Source organism: Sciurus carolinensis, chromosome 8 (assembly GCF_902686445.1).
Source record: "Sciurus carolinensis chromosome 8, mSciCar1.2, whole genome shotgun sequence".
In the NCBI taxonomy this organism is placed as follows: Eukaryota; Metazoa; Chordata; class Mammalia; order Rodentia; family Sciuridae; genus Sciurus; species Sciurus carolinensis.
In genome coordinates this window covers 18,082,470-18,106,796 of record NC_062220.1, presented here as the reverse complement: position 1 = coordinate 18,106,796, position 24,327 = coordinate 18,082,470, and the positions used below count along the sequence as shown (strand labels likewise).

General features: G+C 37.0%; 1 protein-coding gene across 3 annotated transcripts in view; it reads left to right on the top strand.

Moving 5' to 3' along the window:
- Chrm2 (cholinergic receptor muscarinic 2) overlaps positions 1–24,327 on the top strand; it is a 135,538-nt gene that overhangs the window by 89,633 nt on the left and 21,578 nt on the right. Inside the window, exons 3-4 of one of the 3 annotated variants that reach the window (XR_007109975.1) lie at positions 17,459–17,536; positions 18,540–18,683. The exons of 1 other annotated variant lie outside the window; for it this stretch is intronic. The gene's annotated coding sequence lies outside the window, so the exon portion shown is untranslated. Of the gene's footprint in view, positions 1–17,458; positions 17,537–18,539; positions 18,684–24,327 lie in introns of those variants that run through there. One more of the 3 variants, XM_047562790.1, reaches the window with a different exon arrangement.

Genomic DNA, 24,327 nt, shown 5'->3' with positions numbered 1-24,327 from the left:
TTTGAAAAGAAGAATATCCTATCATCTGCAACAACACAGATGAACCTGGAGGCCATTATGCCAAGTGAAATAAGCCAGACACTAAAAGACAAACACTATTCTATTTTGATGCAATATCCATTAACATAAACTAGCAAACATTAAATGTGTTTCATGATCTTATGAGTGATAATGGCAATTTTGTACTCAGGAAAAGAGCAACAATAGTTCTATTCTACAGAGCCTATTTGAATATTATCTTCATCCTATGCATAATAATGTACAAACAGTCATATGAAGAATACTTGAAGAAAGATATTTTTCTTGAGGAGAGGCAGAGATAGTCATCTTCAATTGTTCAAGAAATGTTATGTAGAAGTTAATCATATCTTAAATAGCTACAGGAAGAACACTTAGGGTCAATTTTTTCAAAAAAGACAACTTAGTAGCCTTCCTTACATAATTAAGAATATTTTGTTAATGAAACAAGAACTGTTGAAAAAAATGAATGAACTACCTCATAGTTGGAAGTTTCCCAGCACTAGAATTGATCAGAGAAAAAAAAAATGATGGCTTATTATGAATATTTTCAAGAATCAAACATTTATTTACCTAGTGATACCCTCTAAATTTACACTCCAAGTTTTCTGTTTCTTTGGGTTTCATATATTTTATCAGGCATTTGATAAAAATTTACTTTCTTTTATTTGGATTCATACGGTTCATGCTTCTCTTCTTGGTATGACCCATGACCATGCCCTGAAATCTTAGTTCCATGTGTCTCTAGATTCTTCACTACTTTCCCAATTTTGACATTGTGCCTTGGAAGCCCCTAGTTTCTAAAATCATCCTGCTTTGAATTTCCTACATGATTCCAAACTTCCTCCCCGAATCACCACCAGATCCATGTATTGTGCCTGGCTCTCCTGCTTGTTCTCTGTTTGGTGCTTTCTTCCATGTCTTGGTCCTGAAAAGAGCTGCGTCATCACACGTTCTATCTTAAGAGTCTTCTGACTAGGTTCTGCCACCCTTCCATCTTCCCTGTGGTTTTCTGTCTTTTCATTCCTCAAAAATGAACACAAATCCCCCTAGTACACTAACCTTCTATAGGGCTGCTTTAACAATTGCGTATCTTAAAATCACTGTCTCAATACCAATGTTTCCCAATAGTTCTGAGAGGAAGTGAGGATTTGTCAGCTCTGGCTGCCACAACAAAATACCATAGGCTGGGTGGTTTAAACAATCAAAATTAGTTTGCTTACAGTTCTGGAGGCTGGGTTATTCAAGATCAAAGTTTTGACCAATACAGGTGCTGATAAGGACTCTCTTCCTGGCTGGTGGAAGATTGCCTTCTATCCCTGTCCTCCATGGAAAATAAACATGAGTCTTTGGTGTCTTTCCTCAAAAAGGCACTGATTCCTTCATGAAGCCCCACCATCATGAATATCATGCCAAGTGAAATAAGCCAATCCCAAAAACCAAAGACCCAATGCTTTCCCTCATAAGTGGATGATGATATATAATGGGGGTGGGGGGTGAGAGAAGAATGGAGGAACTCTGGATTATGTAGAAGGAAATGAGAGGTAAGCAGGGTATGAAAAATGGTGGAATGAGACAGATATCATTACCCTACGTAGATGTATGATTACATGAATGATATGAATCTACATCGTGTACAACCATAGAAACAAAATGATGTACTTCATTTGTGTACAATGAATCAAAACGCAGTCTGTAAAAAATAAAAAATAAATAAATAATTAATTAAAAATTAAAAAAAAACATAAATCATAGAACCCAAATCACCTCCCAAGACACCATCTCAAGTACCATCTCTTAGGATGTTAGAGCTTCAACATAAAAATTTTGGGAAGACACAAACATTCATTCAACCTGTAACAAAATGTGCCATTATGATCTGGTTCCAAACCATATTTCTAGTTTCATTTCTTTGTGTTCCCTTAAACAGCCTCTCTTCTTAAACTACATCTGTATTCACACTTTCTTCTTGATACTCTTTTAACTTCTATTTCAGCTCCCTTAAAGATCTGCTCCCACCCATTTATTCAAAGTCTCTCCATCATTAGTTTTTTTTTATATTTTATTCCTATTTTTCTTTTAATGTATTTCAACTTAGCTTTTCACATGAATACATGGAGTGGCAACAACACCAATTATGGTTGTGTTAATTCTTCCACAATTACCTTGTCATTCTTTTTAAGGCAAAAACATGTCTTGGATTTCTTTGTACTGAGCACACAGGTCTCTAGAAAATAATTGCTGATGTGATTCATCTTCAAACCTTCTTTATTCAATAGCATTTAATGAGCACCTATATGAACTAGCAGGTTAAATATAATTCTCTACTGATTTGATTCTTAAATTGGTCATTTGATTCTTAAAATCTATACTTTCCCTAAAACTTCCATGCTAATAGCTTAGAGGGAAAAGTTCATCTCTCTTTTCTTCTTCTTCTTTATAACTCTATACAGTTAAACTCTACCTCACTTTGGCTCTCTGGAGACTCTCCGGTGATGTTGTTCATACCCCAGACTGTCAACATTTTTCCTTCAGTTTCCATTGAGAAACAGAAAATAGACTATATGTCCTTTTAACTTCTCCAAATTCAAAATATCCAAAGGAAATAATTGGTAAAATAAGACAAAATAAATTACTTACTTCTCTTTATCCTCTTAGTCCAGTGTCTGGCAATCATAAGCACTGAATAATTAGGTCAAGTGCAGAATGAAATCATTCTCAAGACAGGTGCTGATACCCGCCAGCACAGAAACTGAAAATGGTAGAATTAGAAACATATCTCAGATCTGAGAGATCACCCAGTTCAGTTTACCCACTTGTTCTGTTTCTCAGTTTACCCACTAGTTCTGTTTCCAAATGAGGGAGTAGAAGTCTATAGCAGAATTTCACATATAGGCCTCAAGTAATAGAGTGACCAACCCAGACTGGAGCTCAGACTGACCTCCACCACCCACCTCGAACTCCTTTAACTGTAGGCCATGATTTAGACCCACTGCTTTAGTGAGTTTAGGAGTATAACTTAAGGACATGCTTCAGGAGTTTAGTAAAATTATAACAAAAAAGGATAGTAGTAAAAAAAACCCAGAAAGAAAAACATTAAAGAGAAAAGGATAGACTTTCTTAGTATCTAAAAGGAGGAGGAAAGAAACACAAAAGGGTTTCCAACCTTGCTGTCATGGATTTGGTAAAGAACTAAGAGGCAAACTGAAAGGCATCTTGGATTTCTCACAGGCTAGAGGAACTTTTTATTTTACACATCCACCACTTGCATCTGTGTTTTTGGTGTTAATCTTTGAAAGGAGCAGACAAGTGGTAAAATCTCTGAACCCTCTGACTGATGTTGAACCAAAATAACTGTGTGAAAACCGCTGCTTTGTTTACATGATTCTAAAAAGGGCAAAATGGTTTGACTGTCTTTCTACTGATTGATCTGATATTTGGACATTATGCATACTGAGCCTTGGAGAAATAGCCAGGCAGCCGTTTGGGGGATTGTCAGCCGGACTCTTTTTTATTCTCTGGCTTTTCCCCTAAAGTTCAATAAAGGCCATCTTTCAGAATCATATAAATCCACTTAAAAATAAAACACAACCAAAGGATTTGTTCTTTTTGTGTGAGAGTGAAATGCTTATTCATTTCTTAAAAATGTCCTTTACCTTTTACCTCAGGCGAAGTTTTGGTACCTATGTTCATTTTAAGCCTCCCTGAATCTGTCTACCTTCTTTGAATCTCTACCTCTTTTTGTCCAAACTAGAGGATAACAACATCTATTACTTTATATATCTTGTTTCCAGAAACAATAGCCTGTGGCACTTCCATTATTTATTCTCTCTCCTTCTGTCAGTGACACAACGGTCTGCTGCTTGCCAAGAACTCTGCTTTTCCAGACCAGTGAGTCCATTCCCTCCAGCATTTTCTCAGATTTAATTTCTTGCAAAGGAAAAAAGAATATGGTTGATAGTTCTGTCAAATAGAAACTCAGCTTTTAATAAATTAGACTGGACTTTGGAAAATGCTGTGACCAATATCAGAATGGTTGATGAAGCTGTTAGTGTGGTCATGATGGTTGTAGGTAATGGTGTTGATGGTGGTGGTAGTGGTGATGGTGATGGTGGTGTTGTTGGTGGTGATGATGATGAGGGTGATGGTATTGATGGTGTTGATGATGGTGCCCACTGGCAATGATGATGACAATGCCGGTATTGATGTGATGGTGGTGGTGATGGTGGTGGTGATGGTGGTGGTGATGATGGTGATGATGGTGGTAATGATGATGGTGGTGGTGATGGTGATGGTGTTGGTGGTGTTGATGATGGTGCCCACTGGCAATGATGATGACGATGCTGGTGGTGTTGATGGTCATGGTGGTAGTGAGGGTGATGGTGGTAAGGGGACATGATGCTTACAGTAAACCTATTTGTTGGTCAGAGTGCTTTTCCTTTTAAAGAGTAAGGATTTCTTAGGATAATTTGATCCAATTGTACAATAATGGAGAAAAATACAGTCAGAATTTAATAGACTAAAGTGATATCAAATAATTTCCATCAACGTTATATTATTTGACTGAGAATCTTAAGACTGGGAAATAAGTTACCTGTATTGAGAATAAAATATTCAAAAATATTTTACTTTTACTTCTGCCCTGGCTGCAGTTCCAAGTTTGTGTCAATCTCTTTTATATGACAGCTATTTGCAAATATAATAAAATTACGTAGTATCTAAAGTTTATGCCACCTGAATAAATTAGTCTCTTTGCCATAAATTGCTTACTGAGCATTCTCCCAAAGCTTCTCCAAGCACTCAGAGTTTATTTTAGCACTGGGAAGGTTACTGTGGTCTTGCCTACAGGTTGATGTATTTTCATGAGAACTTATGATATTCACTTATCCTATAAATGTTTATTGAATACCTTTTAAGTGCTAGATGCTGAATCAAGCAGAGGAGATACAATGGCTGCCTCAAATTCTAATGGAGGACATAGAATTGCAAACTGCAATGCACAGTAAGAAATTTATTAAAATAGACATCCATGAAGTATACTGAAAAGAGGAGGAAAGAACATCTAAGTTTCCCTTAGTGGTCAAGGAAGGCTTTACTTGTAAAGAGACCATTTTAGCTATGACTTGGAGGGAAAACTTAAGCAGAAAAACCTTTTCAAATAGAAGAGACAGAATACACAAGAGTATGTTGGCCTGAGTGCATTTGGCTTTTACAATAACTGCAGCGAAGTCAGCATTGCTCTGAAGCAGTGGAGTGTGGGAGGAAATCTCTCTGATTTCAGATGGCACTTGGAGTCAGGCAGATGACATCATATAGAAGTTCTCATAGGCCTTTCTACATGGATATTTTATTTTCTATGAACTAATTTCTGCAGAGCAATGACATATTTAACTGTTAAAAAGTTCATGGAGAAGTCAAGGTAGAAGACAGATTAGAGTGTGTGGGTGGCCTTTGAAGACAAGAGCAGATTGGAACTCTGAACGAACACAAGGACTGTAGTAAAGCGAATGTGGCAATTGATGCACAGAATAGAAAAAGAAATAGTATCTTAGTACGTAAAGACCATTTTAAAATGTGGGAAGGTTTAAGGATGATGTCCAGGTTATTGGTTTACTACATGGGAATGAACAAGGAAAATAATATAGAATTAGTTGCTAAATTTTGTAGTTTCAAAAACAAGTAAGTTAAAGTTCATACAAGGGGGAAATTATTAAAAAAAAAAAAACTGTTTGCAGAAGTGTAAGGATGGAAGTTAAGGTATCCAGGAAGTGTTGCATGGAACACTGTAAAAATACAATTTTCCTAAGTGACTTAGAACTCACTTTGAGGGGGTATACTGGGGATTGAACTCAGGGCCACTCAACCACTGAGTCATGTCCCCAGCCCTATTTCGTATTTTATTTAGAGACAGGGTCTCACTGAATTGCTTAGCACCTCACTTTTCCCGAGGCTGGCTTTGAACTCATGATCCTCTTGCCTCGGCCTCACGAGCCGCTGGGATTATAAGTACGTGCCACTGCACCCAGTTTATAACTCACTTTCTATTTCCTATTTATGTTCTAGAGTCCCTGGACCCAGACCTTTTCCAAATAAAATTATATTTCTAATTAGAGAAATAAATAAAATCTCCATCACAAATCTTAGTAGAAAAGGAGAGAAGAGGAGGAAAGAAGAAAACGGGACTCAGTAATTATTCTCATGAACATGGGGAAGTAGTCAAAGAGTAAGATTTTACTTTTTAGCTTGGAAAACCTGACCTGCCATATCCAATAAAACAAAATAAAAATTCAACAGTAAAGTCATCATGCTGACATTTTCAAATATTAAGATGTCATTTTTCATTGCCCTCACACAAGATCTCTAATATCAAGGGACAGATATTTGCTATTTTATTAGGAATGATATAATATTTCTATTTGTTTCATCTCCTCTTATTGGCTTCTTTTTGTGCAAGTTGGTAAGTGCTGGGAACAAAGCCTGTAAGATTAGTGCCCATAATAAAAGAGTCAACTGACAGAAACAAAACAAGAAAATAAAGTACGAGAGTTTATCACCTTGTCCGATCATCTTGTTACTGTATCAGGGTAATTCCAATACTTTCAAGGACAATAGGGTTCTTGATCATATTTTCAAGAAAAATATTCTGGGTTATATCCACATGAAATTCTCATCAGTGTCCATATGTGACACAACACCAAGTGTTTCCGGGTCAGAAGAGGAAGTATTATGATTTCAGAGGAGCATGATCTCTCCAATGAAGTTAAATTGGAACAAGACCTGGAAGGATGATTAGAAATCGGCTCATTAGAAGGAAGGAAAGGTGCATTATGAAAAAGTAACCATGTGTACAAAATCTCAAGGTTGGGTTATGGGTTAAGCACGTCTAGGGTGTATGTAGCAGTCTCCAGGATGAGTTTTAGAATTGTTATCAAGGAATAGTGGTCTACAAAGTATTATATGAGATAGAAGCCTTCCAAGTTTAAAAGTTTAGACTTGGGAAATTGTTAGCAGATTATGAATAGAAGGAGGAGTTGGAACTTTACTGTTTTATGAAAGATAACATATTTACATTATTAATACTAATAAAATGAACAAACAGCAAACACTTTCTGAGTGCTTATTACAAGTGGCAGACAACACCTACTTCGGGCCTAATAATACCCTGTGACGTAGGTAAGATTTTCATCTCCCTGTTTTCCAGATGTATAAACTGAGAAGTGAAATGTGTAGGGAACTTGTATGAATAGCATCAGTAACCCCGGATAAAGCAGATGCACGAGCCTGGCACAGGATAGGACCTCAGTCTCTGCATCAAGTTTATTGTTTGTATGTCAAAATGCAGAATTAAAAAAAAAAAAAAAAAAAGCTGAAGAACTCTTCAGGAGTCTGTTCTCATAGATTAGGTCTGAGATGCTAGGGGACTGAACAGTAGTCGGGACAGAAGAGGTAGCCCTTGTGGTTGCCCTTTCATGCAAAGCAAGATGTCTCTGCAGTCAAACTTCAGCTCACGTAGAGGGAGTGACCCTTACCTCTGTAGTAGAGATGGATTTCTCAGCCAGGCCCAAGTCAACTGGCTTCCTGGAACAATGCCCCTAACTCTCTTCCACGAGTGGTATTTGCTTTCCCTCAAGGATATTTATTTCCTTCCTTCCATTCATAGGGTTTCGTTTCTGGAAATGTTGCAGTCTATTGACTATGTAAATGATGTAGCTGCTTTTCCATGAAAATGCATAAAATTCCTATTGCGCTGTCTGTAGTACTATTGGCTTTCGGTGGTGGGGTGGGGGATGTAAGTAGTTCAGTATCATTGTGGGAGAAAGAACATCTGTTTGCTTTAGAATCCAAAAGAAGCTCCTCACATGGCTTGCTTCAAAGCAGATTAGTAAGCAACTTGTGAATAAATTATCTTAAGGATCTTTCTTACCCTTGACAGTAGGAGTTTAATGTCCTTTACAATTGATTCCATCATTTTAGGGGTTACGTGGGATTCATTCTCTCTGGGATAGATTTATGGTACAAGGTAGTTTCCTCTGATTCCCGAAAGCCCTTTGCTGAAGATCTTATATCTCTTTCTGATCAGTCAAACTAGCCTGAGGATAGATCTGAATCTTCTTTATTTTCTCCCCACACATGCATTTACCAAGTATTTGTTTTTCGGTTCCTATATACAGGGTCTTACTAAAGCACTAGGTATACAATATGGAATAAGATGTAGCCAATCCCTTTAAGTAAGAGGACAGGAGTAAGAAGAGTTCTAAGTGTTGTGAAAAGACTAGTTGTTATGGGTTGGATGTGGGGTGTCCCCCAAACTCATAATGCAGGAGACAATGCAGGAACATTCAGAGAAGAAATGATTGGGTTGTAAGAGTCTTAACCCAATCAGTTAAGATTGGTAGGGTGTGGCTGGAGCGGGTGGGAATTGGGACATGGCTATTTGGTATATATTTGTATCTGGCAAGTGAAGTCTCTGTCTCTGCTTCTTGATGATGTGACCTGCTTCCCTCTGCCACACTCTTCCGCCATAATGTTCAGCCTCAGCTCAAGCCCTGAGGAATGGAGCCAACCTTCGATGGACTAAGAACTCTGAAACTATGAGCCCTCAAATAAACCTTTCCTCCTCTATAATTGTGCTGGTCAGATCATTTAGTCACAGCAGTGAAAAAGCTTACTAAAACACTAGTACACAGTTTTAGGAAAAGTGAAAGGTGGGATAACCAATGAAGACTTGAGCTATTTCTCATAGACAATTACTTTTCAACTGGGACTTGAATAATCTAATCCAACATGGGGCAAAGGAGGGGAGTGGGTGGGTGGCTAATCATAGAGTCTCATGGCAGGGAGCAGAACCAGTGAGCACAAATGTAAGGAAGTAAAAGAATTACCATCCAGAAAACCTTACTTATTTCAAACCATATGCCAGATCGACTTCTTGATTCATTTAGCATAGGGTTCCCTGTGTTCCATGGTATATTTTTTCTATAAGATGCTAATACATATTCCATGAGAAGATACTATTCTCCAATAAAATAATTTTGAGATATGCTGAAATATTTGAAGATAAATTGGATGCTCTGTTTTAGCATTTTTACTATACCAGTGTACATTATGGCTCACATAGTGAGTAATTGATGAGAATATTTTTACTAACTCTTGGAACTAATGTTCTCTATGGGACAAATTATGAATGCTGGTATAACATCATGGTAAGTTTCGGAAAAATCCCGATGCAAAAGTTTCAACACACAGCATTAACATAAACTTTACAGACGTGAAAATGTGTGTATTTCAACTATATTATATTTTACCAGCTACTAGTATTCTGGAGATTGCTACAATTACATTTGAAAGTCACCTCTGGTATCTGAAACAACCTGAGCCATGGCATTGAAGAAACCAATGGAGTTTTTACCAATCTAAGACAGGATTACACTTTAAGAATATTTATTATAAATGTCCTAGATTGGCATCTTAGTTATTTCCAGTGTTATCCAAATGTGTTTGTCTTATGGTGAGGACATATTATAACTTGACTATTTCTTTCAGTTTCCTATATAGTGTTCCTCTGCAGAAAACAATATTTAGGTGTGTTTAATGAGTTATATAAACTTGATTGCTAAGACTGGGGAACTACATGGGTAATTATTGACATGTATACTTGCCATTGATTTTTCATATTAATTTGGCAATGATCAGCTTTCACATTGAGATAATTTCTTAACAAGCAAGTAAGGCACTCAAAATCTCTTAATGATTTTCCATATCACAAAGGGTTAAAAACAAGAGGGGAGATGTCTTGAGGACAATGATACCTCTAATTTTCTTTGATATAAATGGATATGTTCTCAATAACTATATCCAGTGTTGCTTTCCTCTATCATACTAGAAATACATGAGAATCCAATCAGTTGATTTATGACTCATATTTCAGCAAGGATAGAACTGGAAAAGATTGCTCTTCTCAGCGGCTCCTGAACCCACTCCATAACCATCTCATATATTAAACCCACAAGTAGGAAACACCAAAGCATTCCTTTATTTTGATAGTTTTTTAAAAAATAAGTATTAATCATCCTAGTGCCTTTATTTCTTGAAATATATTTTCCCTTGAAGATGAAATTGTTTATATCAATACTTTCCTGCTTCTTACATCATTTTTTTTTAAAATGTAAGCAATATGCTTCTGGTATTAATCCCATTACCCGTAGATTCTGAGCTAGAAGTTCTCACTGTAGCCTGAGAGCAAAGAAACACAGTGCATGTACTGATCCCACGTGGTCATGAGGACACACTGGTGAAGTTCATTGCGAACTGCTGACTGCTTACCAGGCAGAGGGCTCCTTCCTTCTCATATCTCTGGTTTATCCATTGAGATATATTTGCCAGTTGGGATCAGCCATTTTTCTTCTTCCATAATTTTCCTAGTTATAATTTGGAAAATATTTAAAAATCTGGTTTGAATTTCTTTTTACAAACATTTCCCTCAAGCCCAGGGGCAGTCTCATAGTGGTGCAGGTTCAACCAGGAGCACCTGCATAATAGAGACCTTATCTGGGCCTCCCTTGTCCATAGGAACCCAGTCTGGTTCTAAGTTGAGTAGAGGTTTTATGTTAATTCAAATTTATTCTAACTGTAGATGAAATATCCCCCAACCTATACTAGACTCAATTTGCTTATTATTATGTGCATTCATTCATTCACTTATTAGCTTAATTTCTAGCTGTAATCATATGGAGAATGTTTTACACCTTTGTATTTGGTAAAATTGAAACAAACTGATAAATACAATCTAAGAAAAACTGGTTTGCTCTTCTAAATGGGAAAATGAATGTTTCTTCAATGTCACTACATAGTCAGATATCCTTTCTTTATTTCTCTTTCCTCTCTTCTCCTCCTTCCTCCATGGCTCCCTTCCCTCAAGACCAGGCTCACAGCCCCTCTCGGGGGCCAACACAGCCACAGTGGGGCTGTGCTGGAGGAGCCCCAGCCCACCTCCAGGCCTCCCCTCTGTGTGCAGACAAGCATTCAGGGGTGCCCCGTCTTCTGGAGTCAGGGCTGCACCAGTGGCGTACCCACTGTGCCTTCATGGCACCTCCCGAAACCAGGGTCTCCCCTTGCTCTTCAGATTACAGGTCGGAAGACGGCTCTGCAAAGCACTTCTCTCAAAGATCTGCCTCGACCCCCTCCGGTCCCTGGTTGACCTAACAGCATTTATCACACAGCCAATTTTTACTTACATGGTCCTTCTCCAAGCAGCTCAAGTGATTGATTTGCACTGCCCTTCACACAGACCACAGTGGTTCCAATGGCCCCAGGTAGGGCAAACAGGTAAATGCACACAGGTGAGCGTGCACAAATTAGAGCCACCAAGGACTCCCTGCAGGAGCTCCTCCTCCCAAAGGCATACCCCTCCTTCTTCAGTCATTGTCCTCTCTGAGGCCACTTAAATATTCTCTCAAGCACATCCAGACCTCAGTGAAGTCCTTCTGTCTTTCAGGAGAGTGTGTAGAGTGCTCTCTATTGATCACAACAGTTCCAACATTTTCTTATTTAATTAGATAGTCTTACAAGCAAATAGAGAGAGTGCACAGATTGATATTCATATGCTCTCTTCTAGGATAAGAATATTGTGTATCTAAAGTCTGCTTACAAAATTAATTTCATATGTATCTCACCACCACCCTCAAATATAATATATATATACCCTCAAAAATATGTATATATATATATATATACTCTCAATATATACTCTCAAAAATAAATAAAATATGAATACACACACATTGGATTATCTTCCAGGAATTTATCATATATCAGGAAAACTTCAGATATACCTTACGAAAAAAGAAATTAAGGAAAAGGGGAAAAAAAGAAAAAGGAGGAAAAAAGGGAAGACAGAGAGGGAAAAGGACAGTGAGGGGAGGGGAATGACAAAGGAAGGTGGGAAGGGAGGAAAAGGGAAAGAAGACGAAGGACAGAAAATATAACATGGTCGTCTGCAGGAAACGGGATTTAAGTGAATCATGAATGATTTGTGTACTAAGAGCTAACATATTTGAATACTTGTTATCTACTGGCTTGTGTGCTGTGTACACTCCATATATCATCTCACTTAAAATTTCAAACAAATTTCTATAATTTTCATTGTAGAGAGGAGGCAAGAAACTTGGAGAGGTTAAATAACTTGTCCAAGGTTACACGGTTCTGATTTGGAATCCAGAAGTAATATCTGCCCCAGGATGCAATCTTTATTGTTTCTTTCATAACTGTTAACAAAGAGAGCAAACAAATAGTAACTTCGTGGCCCAGAAATTGAACTCTTTCCTGAAAAGTTGCTTACCTAAGAAAATAATCAGAAACTACATAATTAAATTAGTATATTAAATATCTTCTTATCTCTACATATTTATAAGTATACATATATATAGATATAGATATAGATATAGATATAGATAGGACATTGCCATTTTTGTGAGTCAAAATGTTGAACACTGGTAATTTTATATAATTCAGTCTAATAAGTATGTCTGCATACATACATGTACTTTATATATATATGCAAACAAGTTTAAATATTCATACTAAAGATTAATATTTCTTCCATGCATATTTGAGCTTAAGAAAATACTCTAAATACTTCTCATTTATAGTTTCACATAGTCTTTCCACCAAACTTATGAGGTTGGTGTCTGTATTTTACCCATTTTATAAAAGGAAATTAAGGCCTGTGTGTGTGTGGGGGTATCTCTTGTTAAGTGTCACCCAGTTGTGACAGGGCTAAGATCTGTCCCTCACCAGTGTGATTTTAGGCCTCATTCTCTTGACCACAAGTTGTGTGGATTCCATGTTCTGTGTATTCATTTCTGTGCGTGTTTAGGAGGAAATGCATGGGAGGATCAATAGTATCATCCTGTGGTTTTCAATTATTCCATGTTGCCTTTGCATCTCTCCTCCCACATCATAGCTTTTCCTTGTTTTGATTTAATATTTAAATATTTAAGGGGGTGAGGATGAAGGTACTAAAGTCACTAATTCAAGTGAGTGAAGTAGGACTCACACTTTGGTCCTCAGGCACTATGGGCTCTTTCTGCTTCAGTAGGATGTCCTGACCTATGCCAATTCAGATGCTTATTTGAGAAGCAGTTTATTTAATGAGAATACAATCTATATTGTCTTGCAAGCTCATTGCTAAAGATGTGCATCAGAAATATCCGCTGCAGTATCAATACTCCTTTATAAGGAATTTGAGCCCCTCTGCTGTTCAGAGTTAACATTTAATGATAGAAATGTGTGTGTCATCTTTGATTCCTCCTTCTCCCTAGTCCCCCACATACAATCATACGTTTAGATGTGTCTATTTCCCCCCTTTTTATTTTTAGGAATGTTCTTGGTCATAGAACATTGTCCTGACCTAGGTATTAGTCTTTTTGTCATTGGTCTTCTCTTTTCATGGACAATGTTCCATGACCAAGAACACTCCTAAAAATGAAGGGGGACAGGGGGAAATAGACACATTAAAACATATGATTGTATGTGGGGGACTAGGGAGAAGGAGGAATCAAAGATGACACTGAAGAAGATATGCAGGTGATCAGCAAATATATAGAAAAGTGCTCATCATCCCTAGTAATTAGAGAAATGAAAATTAAAACCACCCTAAGAGTTCATCTAACTCCAATTGGAATGGCTATTATCAAGAACACAAGCAATAATAACTGTTGGCGTGGATGTGGGGGAAAAGGCACACTCATCCATTGCTGGTGGAATTGCAAATTGGTGCAGCCATTCTGGAAAGCAGTGTGGAGATTTCTCAGAGAACTTGGAATGGACCCACCAGTTGACTCAGCTATCCCACTCCTTGGCCTATACCCAAAGCATACTACAGTGATGCAGCCACATCAATGTTCAAAGCAGCTCAATTCACAATAGCTAGATTGTGGAACCAACCTAGATGCCCTTCAATTGATGAATGGATAAAGAAACTGTGGTGTATATACACAATGGAATATTACTCAGTCATAAAGAAGAATAAAATTATGACATTCACTGGTAAATGGATAAAGTTGGAAAATATCATGCTAAGTGAAATAGGCCAAGCCCAGAAATCCAAAGGCCAAAGTTTTTTTTCTGATAAGTGGATGATGATATATAATGAGGTGGGGTGGCAGGGGGGAAGAGAAGAATGAAGGAGCTTTGGATGGTGTAGAGGAAAATGGGGTGGGAGAGGGTGGGAGAAGAAAGATAATGGAATGAAGCAGAGAGTATTACCCTATGTATATGTATGATTACATGAATGGTGTGAATCTACATTGTGTACAACCAAAGAAATGAAAAGTTGTACCCCGTTTGTGTATAATGAATCAAAATGCAGTCTGTAAAATTAAAAAAGCTTTTAATTAAAAAAAAAGACATATTAAGGAATGGGGAGGGAGGAGGAAAAGGGAAAGGGGCAGTACTAGGGACTGAGTTAGAACAAATTATATTCCATTCTTTTATAATTATGTCAAAATGAATCATATTATTATGTGTTAACTAAAAAGAACCAATAAAAAATAAAATATTTTAAAAAACAGAAATCTACTTAAACTACACATTTATTTGGAGTACTTCCTTTTTAGAACTCTTCATCAGATCCCAATTATGGGATAAGGTTTGTGTTTCTTTGTTATTTCCAGAAACCCAGAGTGCTGGGGTCTCGAACCTGGGCCAGCATGACAGGTTTGCACTCTACGAGATGTGCTATATGGCCTGCCCCTAGGTTTGTGTTTCTTAAGCACAAGACATGAATATTTCACAACTTCCCTCGCTCAGCCATCTCCTTTCAGTTATCCCAGAAAAAAAAAAAATTGCCTTCCTTGCACCATTCAGTTTATATGCACTGAACTTTCTTGCTTCTCTACATTTTCTCAGACTATCACATCATTATGATCACGATCATATTTATTGCTTAAGACTTTTCTTCAGAACACTTTAGGTTCACAGAAAAATTAATAAGAAGATGGAGAGACTTTCCATATGCTTCTTAACCCTGCACATGCATAGCTTCTCCACTGGACCTACCATAATCGCCCAACGTGCACAGTTTACTTTACGCTTTACTCTTTGCGTTATATGGTCTGTGGGTTTGAACAAATATGAGCTGGGATATGCCTATCATTACAGTCACAGAGGTTTCTTTTATTGCCCTAAAAGTCCTCTGTCCTTTGCCTATTCAAAATCTTCCCAAACCTTGCCAATCATTGATCTTTTAGTCTCTTTATAGTGTACCTATTCCCAGAATGTCTTATAATAGGAATCATACAGTTGGTAGCCTTTTCATGTTCATTTCTTTTAATTAATAACATGCATTTAAGGATCTTCCTTGCCTTTTTATGATTTGATAGCTCGTTTCTTAATAGTGCTGTATATAGTCCGTGGTCTGGATGTACCTCAGTTTATTTATCCACTCACCTACTAAAAGACATCTTGGTTGCTTCTGAGTTTGGGCAAGCTATTATGAACAGAGCTGCACATTCATGTGCAAGGCTTTTTGTGGACTTAAGTTTTCTACTCCTTTGAAAAATAATAAGAAACACGATTACTTGATCATACAGTAAGATATGTTTAGTTTATAAAAATGCCAGACTCTCCTCAAACATGGTTGTACTATTTCGCAGCCCCAACAGCAGCAAACAAGAGGTAGTATTATCTACCATCCTTCACAGGATTTGGTGTTCCAGAGTTGGTCATTTTAATAGGTGTGTAATGGTATCCTTGATCTTTAATTTTCATTTCTTTTTTAACATGTGATATGGAGCATCCTTCCATATGCTAATTTTCCACCTGGTTATCTTCTTTGATGAGGTGTCTGGTTTGTGTCTTTGGCTCATTTTTAAATCAGCTTGTTTGTTTTCTCAATATTGAGAGTTCTTTGCCAATTTAGTATAACAGTTCTTTATCAGAGATGTCATTCAGAAATATTTTCTCCCAGTTTGTGGCTTGTCTACTTATTCTCTTGACACTGCCCTTCAGAGGGTAGAAATTTTTAATTTTAATCATGTCCATCTTATTAATTATTGTTCATGGATTATACCTTTGGTGTTGTTTGTAAAGAATCATAGCTGTTCTTGTTGGGCGGGTGACACATGCCTGTAATCCCAGTGGCTCGGGAGGCTGAGGGAGGAGGATCAGAAGTTCAAACCAGCCTCAGCAAAAGCAAGGTGCTAAGCAACTCAGTGAGACCCTGTCTCTAAAAAAAGTGCAAAACAGGACTGGAGATGTGTCTCAGTGGTCAAGTGCCCCTGAGTTCAATCCCCCGTACCCCCGCAAAAAAGTCATCGCCATTCTCAAGTCTCCTGTACTATCTTCAAGGAGTTTTATAGTTTCACATTTAGATGGATAATGTATTTTGAGTCAATGTTCTGAAAGGTGGAATGTCAGTGTCTAATTCAATTGTCGCCTGTGGGTGTCTAGCTCTGTCTCCGTTTGTTGAAGACTACCCCATCTTATTCTGTTGGTCTGTTTCCCTGACTTATTTGTCTTGTCTTCTGCCAATGCCACAGTATCTTATTCGTACAGATTTATATGTAGCTAATCTTTACAATGAATTCGAAGTAGACACCTTAGTATTCCACTTCAGAACCTTGCCAGGCTTGGGTTAACTTCCTTGGATGACATCTGGAAGTGACGTTCAGATATGTTTACACGGATTAACAATCTCCTGCTTTGCTGTTTCTCTGATGAAAGTCCCTCCATGTCTGCTTGATAGAATTGTGTGCATCATCGATGTTCAGTGGTTCCATGAGGGAACTCAGCAACACACTGTGTCATGGGTGACGGTCGTGGTCTCAGATTCCCATTTCTTAGTGGCAGCCAGGTTTTACTACCCCCTTGCTCACACTCCTTCTAGGCTGCGGCCTTTGCCAAGCCATGTTTCTCAGAGACAGGTCCTTTAATACACGGGATTCTATTCTCGGGCCTCCATGACTCTCCAGTCCCCCACATTCCTGGAGAAGTGGAGCTTTGGCCTGGTCAATTCCAGGGTGCCTATACTTCAGGCTTTGGGTTCTAACTGTGTACCAGAGGACTTCTCTCCCCATGATTCCAGTGCAGGTTCTGTTCTTATGAAGACAAATATGTTGCATTTTCTTTTTTTTTTTTTTTCCTACTATTTTTCCATCCCCACCCTCTCCCACCCCTTTTTCCTCTGCACCATCCAAATCTCCTTCATTCTTCTCTTCCCCTTCCACCCTATATCATTATATATTGTCTTGTACTTATCAGAGAAAACATTCTGCCTTTGGTTTTTTGGGCTTGGCCTATTTCACTTAGCATGATATTTTCCAACTTCATCCATTTACCAGCAAATGCCATGATTTTATTCTTTGCATTTTCCTGCTTGGGGGCAAGTTGTAATTCTTTTTTACTGTTTTCCATACATTGTTTGTCTCTCTTTTCCTACCAGGTTGTTAGCAACATGAGTGCAGGGTCTGGATCTTACCTGTTCAAGAGTGTATCCCCAGCACCCAATGCCTGGCCTATAGTAAGTGTTCAATAAACTTTTTAATGAATTAATGCATTTTATGGACAATAATATACTTTGCTATGAAGTCAAAATAGTCTTTTGGAAAGGTGTTACAGAAGGTCAAATTGGACATCTGATACTTTTGTTAAAAGGCAATTAATCTAGATGATCATGTTAGGATATTTTTATGAACTCTACCTTAAAGAAACCAACCACAGACCAAAGGCAAACTGTTATTTAAGATATGCCTGCCATTCTGAATCATACAGATTTAACTTAGCAGAAAGAAAGAGGCACACTCTACCTTAAGCACATAGCTTGATATGTCAAATTTTTCTCAGTTTTTAAAATTTTTTGAATATCAGACTTTCTTGAACATAGCCTTATATTTCTTCTAGCAGCAATGGCTTAGAATTTTCAAATGATCATTTTTGGAGTTTTAGTTCAGTAGTAGAACATGTGCTTAGCATGTACGAGGCTCTGGGCTCAATCCCTAGCACCAAAATATGAGTGAACAAATAAAAAATTGAATGTAGTATTTTCAAATTCGGTGTTCATACTGATTTTATGGAACAACTCTTGTGAATAGCAAGGACTGACTCTATTGAGATTCATAGTAAGGAGCTGGATTGTGCAATCATGAAGAGTAGAAAGTCTGAAATCTATTGAGCCGGCCAAAAGGTGAGAAACTCAGGCAGGAGTAAATGCTGCAGCCTTGAGGCAGAAAGTCTTCACCAGAAAACCTTAATGTTTGCTTTTAGGGCTTCAACAGATTAGATGAGGCCCACCTTCATTATTGCCAGAAATCTCCTTTACTTAAATTCAGCTGATGGTAGATGCAAACCATGGCGGCAGAATACCTTCAGAGTTAACACTTAGATTCATGTTTGGACAAATAACTGAATACTATGACCCAACTAGGTTGACTCATAAAATCAACTGTCATATTCACATAATCATGACACAGATATTGAGAAGCTTACAGTAAGGTCAGTTCACTGAGTGGTATTTTTATTTATAGAACTGAGTCATAACTGGAGAGAGAGAGAGAGAGAGAGAGAGAGAGAGAGAGAGATCTCCAACATGTTCCTGTTCCACCTGATACCACCGTTTATCAGTGACGAGTTCTGCTCCCTCTAATGTTGAAGTTTGAACCCCAGAGAAGCACACCAAGGCAAGCATATTAAGCAGGTTTTATTTAAAAGTAATAATGCAGACTTCTCCCAGGAGGGAGAAGGGGGCCTTGGCTGATGTTCTAAAGTCCCAAGAAGTCAGCGCACCCTACATCTTTTATAGGCTGAGGTCCCTTTTGTTCTCCAGTTCTCTTCCCTTATCTCTCCTTCCTGCCTGTGTGACTAGGCCTGGTTTTGCAGGTGAGATGCATAAAGTGAGGAGCGAATGGGCAGGGGGAGGGCCAAAGGATCGGGCCAGGCAAAGACCCAGGGGCATTAATTAGCAGTCCCTTGCCTGCAGTCCTTGATAAGGGCAGGTAAATTTGGTAATCAATGGGCTCTGCAGGTCCTTGACATTCCACTCTCCCAGGGGCAGTCTCCAACTTCCAGAGCTAGATGCTTTCATGGCCTCCATTTCGTCTATTTGACCTGATCCCCTGTTTCTACACTAACTGCCTGTCCCCAGTTCTGGCTTCACAAGTGAGAAGTCTGCATAATTGAGAACAAAAGTTTTCTCTGTCACCCCCTTAACTTCAAGAGTGAGCATCACTATTCACTAGCTGGCACTGGAAAATTTACCCATTTACCCAACTAATGTGCCTTTTCTATAAATGTGAGGATGAAAATAGTATACACCCCTTGACATTAGGACTTTTAAAACAGGTATTCAAACTATGGCAGCTCCTCCCAGTCTCCCTCCTGGGTACTGCCAGAGATGGTGGGGGTGGTGGAGCGCAAACCACAAACGCCCTTGAAGGTGGAGCCCCAGCCCACCCTGGCATGCAGAGAAGTGCCAGGGTGGCCTTCTGCAGGAAAGTGCCTGCTGAAGCCCAAAGACTTTCTGCTTGTCAGATAATAAGCCCAGGCTAGGAAGAACATGGGAAGGTGGCAGGTGCATGATTTTGACCCTATATCATCCAGAGAGAATAGCTTTCAAATGCATTAGCCTTGGAGCAATTTCCAAGTTCTATGATCAAAGAAAGTCAATCCCACAGCAAAAAGAAAAAGTAAGATGAGGACAAAATACAGATCCCTAAAGCCTTTGATACCATTTATTTTTTTTTTCCAAAAGAAGAAACCACTCACAAATTCAGTCACGTAGAGGTCATAGCCACCAAGTGAAAACCTTTAGTCAATTAGCTCCCATATACAATACTAACAGGAAAAGCGGTATGACCATGTTCCACTGTTTGTTTAAAGGTTGCTCACTGGTGTGTGATTGTAGCAATAGCAGGCAAATGCAGTAGACTAATGGTGAGAGGTGAAATCAAGACCTTGCTCTTCCAAATGCTCTCTGGCTCTGAGTGTACCTGCTCCCTTGATCCACGCCTGTCCCTGACCTCTGCATCACAAATGACAGACCTTGGGAAGAATCAGGGGACATTCTAAAGCAAAAATAAAGCTGTCATTTTACAGTCAAAAGTGTCAGAGCTCAGACATCAATGGTAATTCAGAAAAGTCGGTAATGTATTTTGTACCCATGCTTACCGACATTTAGTGGCTATTCCACATAAGAGTTATGTTTGAGTTGTTCTGGCATTGTAACAGAATCATCAATAGTATGTCTTTGTTTTAAAAGTATTATTTCCACTTTACAGCTTCCCCTCACTGGACCACACTACATAAGCCACATCCATTCCTTATTTTAACACAGAGGTACATTTAGTATTAATATAGAGGTATTATTTAGTTGTAAAACATTTACTTTCTAAAGTAACTTCCATGCTTTATAGTAAAAAGCACACTTAACATTGTTGTCTTTATTCAAATAATTGTCAATTATTAGTTTGTCAGGTTGTAGATGATTAAAGCAAACATATTAAATATGTATTTTTAATTTAGAAGTATCTTAAATGATGAGATGAAAACTAATGTATGAGTGAGGCACATGTGTGTCAGTTGAGTATAGATTGGGTCTATTTAATAGGAAAGTGGGGGTATGCAGATTTATGTTTTTTATTCTTTGTTTTGGAAAACTTTCAGTTCTATATAAGATAAATTTGAAGCAAGAGAGTGGTCACCAGTACTTTACAACAATCCTTATTCAAAAATGAGAAGACTGTGTAATAAGATGAAGTTCATTTGAGCACAATTTTATATAAGCATAATTTTAATTAATATATCATTCATTTATAAATGGAAAGGAGTCATTTGTAAAGTATTAGCTTTCATTTATTAATATGCCCTATACTGTTATGTAGAGGTAGCCACACATAAAATTAATGATTTTATTTTGTTTCCATATTCCCTGTAGACCATATGAGGTACATATGCATATATCACGATTAGAAATACATAGAAAAAATACCTTATTCATTATGCATCTAAAAATAAGCAAAGTCTAACTTAGCAAAATACAAACAAATATAAGATGAGAGCCCAAATCTATAAAACATATATGATTGTAAGCCATCACAAGAGAGAAAACCTAAACTACAGGGAACCATTTCTTCATGTGAATATACTATAGAGATATTAAGTGTTCCCAGATTAAAACAATCCAATAAAATCTCTCAGGATAAATGAATTCACAAAATATTCTAAGGTCTATGAAAATAGAATAAAGAAAATTTCAAAGGAACCACTAATAAATGATAGATACAATTAGACCTTTAAAATGTCATAAAATTATGATAGAAAAATATGATGTTTCTGGTGCAAGAGGAGACAATAAAGCAATAGAATAGAAAAGAATAAACAGGCCACAAATAGGCAAAGTAATATGCAGAGACAATTTACAGGAAAAGAAGTATAAATGGCCAATATTTTCATATGGCTAATCTCTAGTACAGAAAATACAAAAGACTAATACATATTAGTCATCTATTATTGTATAGTTATTATATGTATTATTGTGTGTATATTATTTCATTCTAATATATATATACACAAAAGATGGCTTGATGAATATGTAAATGAATAAATATGTGATAGAATTTAGGTAGTAGATGTATGGGTGCACACTATACACTTCTTTAAACTTTTCTGTATGCTTGAAAATGTCCATGATAAAAATGGAAGATGGGAAGGGAAGTCATATTGTACCTTTGACACAATAATTAAATTTTTAGGAATTTACCTGCAGAAATAGGTAGTCACATGCTCACAGATAATAACCAAGGAGATACCCTGCAGCTGTCACAGGGAAGAACTGAAAATCACCTAAATGTTCATTAAGAAAGTGTTAATGCTTTATGGTGTACTCATACTATGAAATATTATGCAACTGTTTTAAATATATTGCAAAGTAAAAAATGCAATTGCAGAACCCAATGGAAAGTGCATTATATTTCAATTTAAAAGCGATATTATTAAGCATATATGCATATATATATATTTTTAAATGAACAAAGAAAAAGAACTAGAAGAAGATATAGAAAACTGTGGTGTGTGGTAGTGTCCAGGAAGAGAAATTTAAAATGGGGACAAGAATAAAAGGAAATTTCCTTTTTTAGAAATTTGGTGTAATTGTGTTTGGTTTAGATTATTTACTATACATTTGCATATTATTTTCCCAATATTTTATTAAGTATTTGTCACTCAAGAATAAACAAAGAATAGAATAGAAACCCCTTAAGTAGACCCAAGAATACAAAAATATTTAGTAGATGCTAGAGCAAGCTTTCAAATTATTGAAAAAAAATGTAAATTTTACCATGACTGTTTCTGTGGTGATTTTTTAAATAATTAAAAAAAATCAGTATTAGATATATTCACACATTATCCTAAGTATAGTTCATATACATTACAGGATTGAGTATAAAATACAAGAAATATTTAAAGGAAATTATTGTGAAATGTTTACTTTTTTGGGATAGACAAAATCTTTTTGAATGACATCATAAGATCAAACATCAACAGATGTACACATGTACAAAAAGTTTGCTGCTACAGAAAAAGGACAAATTTAAGAAATGCCAACGAGTCCAGCTAACTCAGTCAGTACAGCATGAGACTCTTAAAAAATGATCAATAGCATAAAAAATATACAACTTCTCAAATCAACGAAATGATAAGTAAAACTATCCTTACTGATACTCATATCTCTTATTTACAAAGTTTTTAAAATAATGATCATTTTTGTTATCAGTTATAGGAATATATCATAAATATCAGTTGCTTTTGAAATTTTACAATCACAAAGAGCAATTGTATGGAACCTTAGTCACTGAGCCAACTTATAGAAATCTCTTCTAAGAAAGCAGTCCCAAATCTATAAAAAGAATACACATATAAAGAACTTTGCAGTGCCATTTTTTGTTAAAGTATAAAATTGTAAGTGACCTAAATGTCACAAATAGAGAATTATTCAATGAATTTATTGTATGTGCAGAAAATTCAATATTGCACCCATTAAAATGATATACTAGAAGATTATCTAATGTCCATGATGATCTGTACTAGGAAATGTAGTGACCTAGTAAATGTCAATGTTTAGGAAGTATGGGCCTACAGATCAAGTCCATGTATAGAACATTTTGTTCCTTTGTCAGTATTTTATAACTTCAAACTGAAGTATTTAACAATTGAGAGAATACACATAAAAATCCAGGTTAACAGTACTGTTTTACAATTCAAAATGTCTATCAACTCTCTTCCCAGGGCTGAAAGCTACTATGGTTCTCTGCAGCTCTAAGGCCTACCAGCCATCCAAAGTGCATGACGTCTTTCAGGTCCTGCCTGGCCCTAGTGAGACAATGTATTGACATGCTGCGTAATCTAAAACTTTTAAATATTGTATGTGTATGCAACGGAGGGCATTGCATGCTCATGCTTGTGCCAGGGAAGATAGACAACAAAATTCCAAAAGTTCACAGGTGCTTCCAACCATGCTAAAAGATATTTGGACAACAGGAAACAAATAGATACTGCTCATGGTTTTGCCTCCTGAATTGGCTAAAAAAAATTATGTGTTACATAGTCATTAAACAGAGAGCTCTTGTGGGTCAGGTATGAATGATTCCATCTTTTTTTTTTTTTTTCATTTTGACTTGCTTCTCTAAAATTCTAATTTGAAAATTAGAAAAAAGATATTTGTGATCATTTCTATTTCTTAATATCCAAAGGCAGAGAAGAGTTTCTGAGCAAAACAAAATCGTATCATAAATAAGCCTCACTTTTTTAATTTAAAAGAAAAAAATACACCATTTTTAGTTGTGACTTAATATAGATAATCCTTGGCAATGAGTTCTGCTCTATAACTCAAAACATAATAAATGAGCCAATTTATTCTTGTCTGATCTTTGGAATTTTGTTCAAATTTTAGGCTTCCAGTAGAAATTGTCAAAATACCCTTCCTTACCCTTTGCAAACTATTGCATCACTTAAACACACTCTTTCCAGGAGTCTTCTTTGCACTTCCCTCCCTCTTTGCAAGGCTACTTAGGCAGTGATTATAGTGATTCTATAAAAGAGGATGTAAGTCATTGGACGACTATTTCTAGTCTGTCCACTAAGTACATCCAGAGTGAAATCACTGGCACAGAGGTGTCAGTTAATTGAGGAATCAGACATCCAGAGAGATGAGACAGGGTGAGAGAACACCCTTATCCCAAGGACAAAGCCTTTGCTGTGACATTCCAGAGAACACACAAATGAACTTGCTGACAAAATTGCTTTCCTTCTCTAATATATGAT